At 56.0% G+C, this 10256-nt stretch overlaps 1 long non-coding RNA gene across 1 annotated transcript; it reads left to right on the top strand.

The window, feature by feature from the left end:
* The first annotated feature begins 1658 nt into the window (after positions 1–1658).
* On the top strand, positions 1659–3771 carry LOC134562120 (uncharacterized). The gene is made up of 5 exons (XR_010083072.1): positions 1659–1782; positions 2364–2399; positions 2523–2561; positions 3266–3340; positions 3523–3771. It is a non-coding gene; the product is annotated as an uncharacterized LOC134562120 (long non-coding RNA).
* Positions 3772–10256: the final 6485 nt, after the last annotated feature.

The following is a 10256-nucleotide window of genomic DNA, read 5'->3' as shown; positions in this document are numbered from 1 at the left end:
TCTCCAAGCATGGAGCCATCCCTCTGATCGCTCTGGGCCACCCAAGAGTCGCACAGTTGCACAGAATCTCTCGGTCTTTGGGTTTCCTTCCCCTCCCTGGAGATTTGGGACCCTGCAGTGAGGCACTGGAGAGTGTCTGTGTCCATGGAAGGGTGCCAGGAGACACTCCCCGGTCCAGGGCCCCAGCTGTGCTTCCCAAACCCCTCCACTCCCAAATCCACCCAGGAAAATCCTGCTCTGCTTTGCTGCTCTGCCTGCAGGGGAGGGAGGAGAATCTTTGGAGGAGATCCAAGCTGGGCATCAAAGGGCTGAAAACCTGGTTTGGGGTCCGAGGCCCATGGGACATTTTCCTGAGCCTCAGAGAATCTCAGGTGTCCCGGATTTAGTTCCCAGGTGGATCCAGGTGCGCTTCCAAGAAGGAAAAATGCACCGAGCAGTGGTTGCTGGAAGCTGTCCCTGGCTGAGATTCCTGTTTGACATTCCAGGGCATTAGTGAAGGGTTCTGCTCCTCTCTTTCCCCGGGGATCCAGCAGAAATCTTGGCCCAGCTGGGAAAACCTTTCAGGTCACTGCCTTGATTGTTTGCTCTGGAGCCTCCCCAAGGAGCCGCAGCCCTGGGGAAGTCCCCGGTTGATGAAGGCATTGCTGGTGCCTGGGGCGCTGGGCAGACAGGGCTCATCAGAGCTGCTGGCAGGGCACCCAGGCCCCCCCTGCTCCCTGGGCACCTCTGTTTGCCCAATCAGCTCCCCGTGGCTGCCTGGGGACAAAAGTCCCCTTGTCCACGTCCCTGGGGACGGGCACACCCTGGGCCCAGCATCGGCGCCGGGGCCAGCGCCGGGCTGGGCCGGGGCCGGGGCACTGCAGAGCCCCTCTGTGGGGACAAGGGCCGTGGGGGGCTGCGGGCACGGCCCAGGCAGGGGCAGGGCTGGGGTGGGAGCCTGGTTGGGGCTGGGGTCCCTGGGCCCCTGCGCGTGGGGCAGCTGCGCAGAGCAGGGCCCAGGGGCTGTGAGTGGGCATGGTGGCTGTGGGGGGACAGGGCAGGGGTCGGGGCAGGGGACATTCCCCTCTGGGCTCTGCCATGGGGCTGCAAATTGAACCCACCGGGGACCTGTGGGGTGTTGTGGAGCTGGGATTTGGCACAGCTGAGGCATTGCCCAGCCCTCAGGCCTGTCTGCAGGGGACCCGCACTGCCCAGTGCTCCCAGTGCCCACAGGGAGTGCAGATCCCAGTCCCTGCCCTGAGCACTCGGCCCTGGCTCCCCCTGTTCTCTCACATGTGGGGTTTGGGGCCAGGCTCAGTTCCGGGCTGTGCTGCACGGAACGCTCTGGCAGGGCAGGGACAACGGGAGATGGGGGATGTGGCACTGGGGGCTGCTGGAGGATGGATGGTGTTGGAGCGGGGCTTGTCCCCACAGGGTCCCCAGCTGCCTTTGGATCCCCTTGGCCCCCCTTGGCCCCCCCGGGTTTCCCGGGCCCTTGCAGGGGCAGCTGCCCCGTGCGGGAAGCTGCAGGGATGCGGGCAGGGGGACTGGATCCGTGCCACAGCTGGGATGGACTCTGGGCAGGGCTGGGCTTGTGGCCAGGGCTGGGGGCTGTGCCAAGCCGGGCTTTGGCCTGGGGGCTGTTGGGGAGGGTGCAGGGAGGAGTCCCGGCAGGGATAAAGGTGCCGGTGCCCTGCTGCAGCCTCAGGCAGCGCTGCCCAGTGCCAGAGGAAGATGAAGGTTGCTGTGCTCGGCGTGGCCCTGCTCTTCTCCATGCTGCTGTGCACCCCGGCACAGGCCAAGGTGAGGCACCAGCACAACGCTGGCCCCACAACTTGCCCTCTCTGCCCTCCCAGCCCACCCTTTTGGTCCCTTCACTCATTTCCTCCCTGCTCCCTCCCCTGTGTCCTGTCCAGGCCCCCAAACCCCCTCCCACCCCCCATTCCCGAGGCCTTTCCTTCCGTGTCCCCCCTTTGTCCTTTGCCTTTCATCCTGGCCACTGCAGCGGGGTCCCCCTGTCCCATTCCCTGATCCACCCCGTGCCTCACAGACCTGCTCTCAGTCCTGTCCCTTCTTTCCTTGCCCGGTCTGCTCCTTCTGCCCCCACCCAGCCCCTCCCTGGCTCTCCTGTGTCCCCATACCCCAATTCCTTTCTCCTGCCCCGTGCCTCCCCCCGTGCCTGTTCCACAGCCCCAGCCCAGCCCCTCGGGCTCTCCCTTTTCCCCAGCTCGGTGTCTCTGGCTCTCCCCCAGCTCCAGCAGATCTCCCTGGGGGCCCCGAGTTCCCCTCCCTCTGCCCCCGCCCTGCCCCCTGTCCCCCCCAGCCCCCTGTCCCCCCCAGCCCCCCAGGCCCAGCGCAGCTCCAGCCTTTGCTCTCCTTCCCAGGCACTCCTGGAAGGAACCCAGGATGATCTGGATGAGGTGAGTGAGGGGCTGGGGTTGGAGGGCCTCCCCTGTGGTTACTGGGGGACACCCGTGTTCCCCCTGCCCTGCTGGCACCGGGGACACCCCAGTGACCGGCGGGGTCTCCTGCTCTCTCCGCAGCTGGACTTGGGCAAGGTCGAGATCCCGGAGCCGACCGTGGTGGGTACCAGGAGCTGCGCCGCCGCCAGAGCCTCGCCCTGCGCCGCCACCGCGGCCAGGCCGTGCCGGCGTGTGCCAGCACGGGCCAGCGCAGCCCTGCCGACAGCCCCGGCAGCCCCCCTGCCCCCCGGACCCTCGGCAGGGCTCCCCTCGCCCAGGGACACAGAGGCACTGGGGTTGTGGGTGTGCAGTTTGAAGGGCATTGTGTGATCTCACAGGACGAAAAACTCGGGGTTTGGGATTTTAGTGGATGGTGATGTCCATGGGGCAATAAGGAGGATTTAGGGCGTTGTCTAAGTCCTTCTTCTTCACCTTCTTCCTCATGATTTTGGGTGTTTTTTTTGTAATTGGGTGGAAAAGGTCTGCACTGTGGGCCTGGGGTGACCAATTATTCGGTTAAAAGTATAAATAATCCAGGTGTCATCTCGGTACTGGGTGATTAGTGTTTAATTAACCATGGGAAGAGTTAGAGGCACCTCCATTTTCTGATTTTCTGGCTAGAGCTCACACCTCGTGAGACTGAATTACAGATAAGAATTAATAAACCCTTGGCCAGGACCCCCGCGCCTCAGGGCAGGAGCGCAGCAGCTCCTGCACCCCACTGCTGCCGCGGGGCCCTTCCCCATGGGCCCCCCTCCTTTCCCCTGTCCCCCCAGTCCATCCCAGTGCCCCCAGCGTGTCACTGACGCTGCCCTTGTCCCCAGGACGTGCTGGGAAAAGACCTGAGGCTGCGCCGGCTCCTGCGGCAGAAGCGCCTGGCGGCCTCTCTGGATGCCTAGGTGAGCAGAGCCTGCAGGGACAGGGCTGGGGACAGGCCCCTCCGGTGTCCCGGTGCCAGCAGGGACAGGGCTGGGGACAGGCCCCTGGGGTGTCCCAGTGCGAGCAGGGACAGGGCTGGGGACAGGCCCCCCCGGTGTCCCAGTGCCAGCAGGGCGGTGACGTTCCGGGCTCGGTGTTTTAGGGTCGGCAGCGTCGGTGCCGTCCGTGTCCTGTCCTCCTCCGGCGGCACGAGGAGATGATCGTCCCTGGAGGAGCCCCCCGATCCCCTTTGAGCCCGGGGCCATTTCCCCTCAATAATCAATAAACCCTTTCAGCAGAGCTGCCCTCTCTGTCTGTCTGTCCCTCGGGGTGAGTCTGTCCGTGTGTCCGGGTTTCTGCTCTCCTGCCATGTGGGGCGGCTCGCCTGGGGCTCTGCTCCCTTCCTGCCGGGCTCTGCCGCCCCCACGGCACACCCCACACCGCGGCTGTGGGCTGTGGGTGCTGCGGGGTGCACTGGGGACAGTTTGGGGGGGTGGGTGGGTGCGCAGGGAGAGCCAGGAGCAGGTGCTGGCTGTGATCACCACGGGGCTGTTGTGGCTCCAATATAGAAACAGTTTACAAAATGCAGTTTATTTCCAAACGAGTTTCTTTCTTCAACAAAAAAATACACCTCTTCTTTGGAATTCTGGAAGCTGAAAATGTCAGGGTTTCTGTGCTAAGAGGCGCTGACCCTCAGGCAGGCTCTGCATTTACCCGAGGCCGTGGAACTGGCGTCCTAAGTTGGGTGGTGGCACTGGGGTTCTGGGTGTGCAGTTTGAAGGGCATTGCGTGGTCTCACAGGGTGAAAAACTTGGGGTTCGGGATTTTAGCGGATGGTGATGTCCATGAGGATATATGGAGGATTTAAGGCGTTGTCTAAGTCCTTCTTCTTCATCTTCTTCCTCATGGTTTTGGGTGGTTTTTTTTAATTGGGTGAAAAAGGTCTGCATTGCAGGCCTGGGGTGGCTAAATATTGGGTTAAAAGTATAAATAATACAGGTGTCATCTCGGTATTGGGTGATTAGTATTTAATTAACCCTGGGAAGAGTTAGAGGCACCTCCATTTTCTGATTTTCTGGCTCAAGCTTGTGCCTCGTAAGACTGAATTACAGATAAGAATTAATAACCTCTGAGTCTGATCACGGAACTGCCTGTATTAATCCCATGCATTAATCCCAGCTCTAACACGAAGAAAAGGAGATAAGAAACCAGCAGCTATTTTTAATAAACCAGTCTCTTTGTTTCACGAGTATCTCTTGGTGCTGCAATCTGGTTCCTGGGCTGGGAGGGGCTGCTGGGTGTCCCCAGCCCCGTGGTGGAACGGGGCTGTGGCTGTCCCCGGCTCTGGGCTGGAAGGACGGTGCCCGCTGTCCTTGACTGGGGCCTTCCTGGGTGCCCATGTCCGGCCGGCCGCAGAGGGTGGCCCTGGCCGGCCGCGAGGTCTCCCCGGGGCCCTGGGGAGGCCCCAGCCCTGCCCAGAGGTGTCGGGGCTGCCCCGGTGCGGCGCGGGGAGAAAATGAGAATGGGCGAGCGCGGCCGCGGCACCGGGACCATCCCAGGGCAAGCAGGGAGAGCAGGGGGGGCGGGCGCCGCTGACGCTCCCCGAGGGGTCTCTGAGAAACCTCTCTGGGTGAAAAACGAGGGTCGTTCTCCTGGTACAGTTTATAGGTTTGATAAAAAGACAATTCAGAGGCGGAAATAAAGCAAATATTTAATCAGCAATTACAGCTAGGTGACTTGGCATTCAGCCACAAGCACACCCGCCAAGGGAAAGGCTCGTTCCTTCAAAGCACCGTTTCGTTGTGTATTCATAAACCCACATACAGGATTCAAACATTCCTCCTGGGTTTGAATGTTTCTCTGTTCGGTTTCAATTCCCCCCAACCATTTAATCTTGCAGATCAATCTGTGAGTAGCTCCATTCCATCTGGCCTTCTCTGATAGCAGAGGTTCAACAAATTCCTCCCCTGGAGCTCTGGTCACTGCCATCTTCATCAGAATAAGTTACTGATAGCAGCTGGGTAAGATACTGAGAACAGAGGTTCAATAAATTCCCCCCCCGACCTCTGGTCGTTGCCATCTTCATCTGGATAAGATAATTCAGGAATGTGGGGGGGTTTCCTTCAGGACCAAAAGCAGTTTTTACTTTAATATCCTGCTACAGCCTAAGAAATATATATATATTCATCACACTACTTTATTTCTAAGTTTCATTAATAGCAGAAATAAAGGAAACTATATTAATGCAGAATTTTTCAACATTCTACATACAGCTTTCATTTTAATATTTGCAAAAAGCCAATAAGGTGATGTGTACATATAACACTCTGCCTCCAGTTCCTGCATTGAGGGAGTCGCTGGCCCCGGCAGCGCCCCGGGGACGCCTCAGAGCAGAACTGGCCCAGGGCTCTGCCCGTGCAGAGGGTCCCAGGAAATGTCCGGGTGTCTTGGTTTGGAGAGACAGGGATCTGCCAGGGAAAACTGGAGTTTCCCTTGGAATGGAGAACATAAAACCCCTTCCCACCAAATTAATACAATTTTGCCTCTTGGAGCTTTCAGGCAAAAAGATGGGAATAGGAATAACAGTTGTTTACTAGGAATATTAAAAAATACAAATGCAGTAGTAGAAAAAACCACAAACAAGCAAACAAACAAAAGTCCCAGAAAACCCTGACAGAGATACAACCTGTAACCCTGTTGTCAGGGTGTTGGAAGCAGACCAAAAAAATCCTGGAGTAGCAGATGTTCTGTGGAGTAGAGATGATCCTGTAGGAAAATGGGTCCAGTGCTGGCGAGATGGGTCCCATCTTCCTCCGAGGATCCAGGAGAAAACCGGCTAAATTAGAGTTTAGATTAATGATTAGACTGCAGGTTTTATGCTGGTGGAAAGGCTTTGGCTCCTCCCACTGGGTGGAGCATCTCACAGTGGGATGAGGTGATGTCATCAGTCATGTGAGAGGCCTTAAATGGCCCATTCACGGGTGATGTCCCTCAGAGGAGGATGGGTGGAGGAAGAGATAAGAAGGCACTGCCTTATCTGGTGTTATCAGGTGTCCCATTAACAGAAGGCACCCACCATCTTCCCACCCTAGAGTTACAAGAGATAAAGAACAATATCTCCCAAATGACTTCGACAGATGAAAATAGAATACACATTTTTGGTTCCATTTTTCAACCCAATACACCTAGCTGTCAGCAGCAGGGCAGAGAGAAAGGCGCTGGCCCGGGCAGCTGCTGCCCTGCAGGCACCGGCTCTGCTGCCCAGCAGGGTCCCGGAGTGACCACAGGGGTTTGCTGATGGACACGGAGCGGCCACAGCACACGATGGGCAGGAGGCAATGACCTGTCCCAATGGAAAAGGAGAGAAAAACGACCTGTGCTGTGTTGGCCTGGTTTTTCGGAGGTTTTTTAAAGCCTTCTACTTGTTCATAAGATGGAGTCACTTCTTTAGTTTCTGTACAATATTAAGGGTCAGCTTTTCACTTTCTCACACTTTGGAACACAACATTTCTTGTTTTTGTTCACTGTCCTTTGTTTCCATCTTTCTAGCCTGAAAATAATGTTGGTTGAAAGCTGGTCTGGGTGGTGGGGTGAAGGGGTAGTAACCCCAGAAGCCAATCTGCTACCAGACCCACAAATGCATAAAAATGAAAGAAATAAACAGGCTCGTTCTCTTTTTGGGGAGCAGCTTTTCCCTGCAGACCTCCTGCCTCCGTGTCGCTGTTTGCGTGCCGCTCTCACAGTGCAGCACATCCCCCTCAGGAGATGTCCCCAGTGGCCCAGAGGGGACAGGCCGTGGCTTTAGGGACAGGGATGGAGCCCTGGCGGAGCAGGGGGGGCTGAGCAGGAAGAAGCCCCTGGGGTGTGCAGGGGGTGGCCACAGGCTGTGGGGGGATGTTGAGGCAGTGGCCCAGGGGGGCAGCCAGGAATGCGCCCGGGGAGAGCCACAAGCGCAGGGGCTGCAGCTCTGGAGAGGCCAAGGGGAGGAACGGGGTGCTGGAGCTGCTGGGGGACATCTGGAGCCTCTGGGCACAGGGGTGTGTGAGACACACAGTGAGAGGTGAGGCTGGGCTCTGCAGAGGGAAACCTGGTTCGTTTTTGGAGAGCTGCCTGCCCTGGCTGTGCGCCCTTGGCTCCCTCTGCCCGGAGCTGTGCCTGGCACTGGCTGAGGCTGCCAGCAGAGCCAAGGGGGCTGCACTGGGACAGCCCCGAGGGACTGACGGGCAGGCAGAGCCCCCAGCTCACCTGAGCAGCTCCTCTGCCCAACCTGGGAGCACCAGCAGTGCCTTCGCTCAGGGCCAGCAGGCACCGGGAGTTCCAGCACAATCCAACACCCAAACAACACAGGCTGGGCATGGCAAAGGCAATTGCAGACATTTGCGAGTTGGACATTGTCTAATGCAGCAAAATGAGGATTAACGGTCTCTGTGTGTGTCTGTGGGTTCGTGTGGGTTTGTGAAGATGATGGGCAGAAATGAATAATTATTCTAAAATACTCCAGACTCCAGGAGAGCAGCCCCTCTCCCATATCCCAGCCAGGACAGGCACAGCTGCACCCAGTGTTTGCCACTCAGACAAAAACAATCTTCCCAAGCCTTGGAAAATGAAAAAAAAACAACCAACAGGTAGAGATGAGGCAGCAGCCCTGGCAGGGAGCAGCCAGTGTTTGTGCTAAGCCCCAGCAGAGCTGGGCCAAGCTGCAGCTCCTCAAGGCCGAGGCCTCAGCAGCATTTCTCCCAAGCAAGGCGTTCTTTGGGATGGAAATGCCAGGCAACCAGATTTGTGTAACTTTTGTTTTTTTAATGTGTCATATGGTCTAACACTTATTTCTATTATTCTTATTTTTTTATTATTTATTTGTTATATATATTTATTAATAAAGTTATTATAAACTCTAAATATCTTTTTAATGTCTCTAATAGTATTTTTTAAAACTTTATTTGTTTATTAATAAAGTTTATTATTAAACTTTAAACATCTTAACAAAAGTGAGCTGTGCTTTTCACCCGGGCCCCTCCGTGCTCCGAAAGACCCCTCAGGGCACACCCAGCCCCAGCAGCTCCCTGGGGACCCCCCAGCAGCCTCCCCTCGCCCACAGCCCACGCAGATCCCAGCCTGGAACAGGCTCTCCCTGCTGACATCCCCGGGGCTCCGGGCTGCCCAGGAGCCCACAGCTCCCGGGCACTGCCAGGGCCTCCCTGCTGCCTCCCCTGCAGCCTCCACCCTGGGCAGGAGCTGGCAGGGCACACGCACGGGCACACCGGCTCCCCGGGCACAGCCTGGCCATCTCCGGGCTGCCCAGGGCTCTGCGGGTGCCCCACGCTGTCACAGGAGCTCCGTGGGGACACGCCAGAGCTCTCCCTGTCCCCAAAGAACACAGACACTGTCCCCACTCTCCCTGTCCCCAAAGGACACGCCAGAGCTCTCCCAGTCCCCAAAGAACACCAAGCCCCACCCGGGGGCTCCCAGCAGAGTCGTGGGCACATCTCAGGGGGCTGCAGCTGCTGAGGAGCCCTGGGGGCACAGGCACTGCCAGGGCCTCAGGGCTGGCAGCCCAGTGGAATATATGATGTAATTCGTGTTCATGCAATATAAATGTATAATCATCCATGTTCATGAAATATCGATGATATAAATACAGCTGCATTTAGGGGGAATACAGCAGCAGTCACCCGTGATTGGAAATAAAGTAAAAGGATTAAGAATTGAAAAACGCCCTTGCTGGAAACTTGGGCAAGGACCATGATTTACAGCAGAAAGGAGGGTAGCTACGAGAAGAGATAAGCCCACTCTAGAGATGGATTCCACAAAAGCCAACAATTATCACTCGATATGGATCTAGACTTCATCATCCAGGGTGTGCATCCCAATACACACCGAGATTCCCCGAAATTGAATCAAGTATTCATCTCTTTTCAGAAATCCAATCAACCGTCCAGCAGTGAGGAGGAGAATTTCATGAATATGGAGAAAGAGTGGGAAAAGGACAAAGAAGTAGCCATCACCCTGGCTTAGAAATAAAGTAAAAGGATTAAGAATTGAAAAACCCCTTGCTGGAAACTCATGATTTACAACAGAAAGGAGGGTGGCCATGAGAAGAGATGGATCTTGACTTCATCATCCGGGATGTGCATCCCAATACAAGATTCCCCAAAATCGAATCAAGTTTTCATCTCTCCTCGGAAATTCAATCAACCGTCCTGCAATGAGGACACAATTTCATGAATATGGAGAAAGAGTGAAAAAAGGACAAAGAAGTATGAAGCAATGCGCTGTCCGGCCAAAACTGTATATAACCTGACCCTGCTGGGACAGGAATTGTGAACAGGGGAGCTCTGGTGCGATAGAGGCCGGGGCTGGGTTCACCCAGGGCTGACCCTGGGCTCGACACTGACTTTGTTTGTGGCTTTTTCAGTTTTTTGCAAATTTTGTTTCCAAATTTTATTTTTGTTAATTGTTAATTAAATTGTTTATCAAATTCATTTTTATGAATTGGATTGGCTACGTATTTATAACACCAGGGCTCTTCACGCTGCCAAAGACAGGGCACGGCACGGGCACTGGAACAGCACGGTGAGAATCAGGGCAAAGCCCTCAGCACAGGAAGATTTCACAGCAAAGCCACAGCAGGACAGGGTTCCTTTCCAGGCTTCACCCTGCAGCTCACCCAGTGCTTAAGGCACAGGCAGGAAAAAGAACAATCCAAAATGCAGAGTCAGGCAATCCAAAATGCAACAAAATGAGAACTGTCTGTCTCTGGCAGTGTGTGTGTGTGAAGGTGATCTCAAGAGAAAGGATCAAAAGGACCTGGCCCAAAGGCTGCAGAGCTCTTCACTTAAGGCTGAGGCTGCAGCAGCATCTCATCCTGAGATGAAAACATCTGTTCGGGTGTGGGGC

Source organism: Prinia subflava, chromosome 26 (genome assembly GCF_021018805.1).
Source record: "Prinia subflava isolate CZ2003 ecotype Zambia chromosome 26, Cam_Psub_1.2, whole genome shotgun sequence".
Taxonomy (NCBI): Eukaryota; Metazoa; Chordata; class Aves; order Passeriformes; family Cisticolidae; genus Prinia; species Prinia subflava.
Note: the sequence above shows the minus strand (reverse complement) of the source record. Positions and strands in the feature narration are given on the sequence as shown.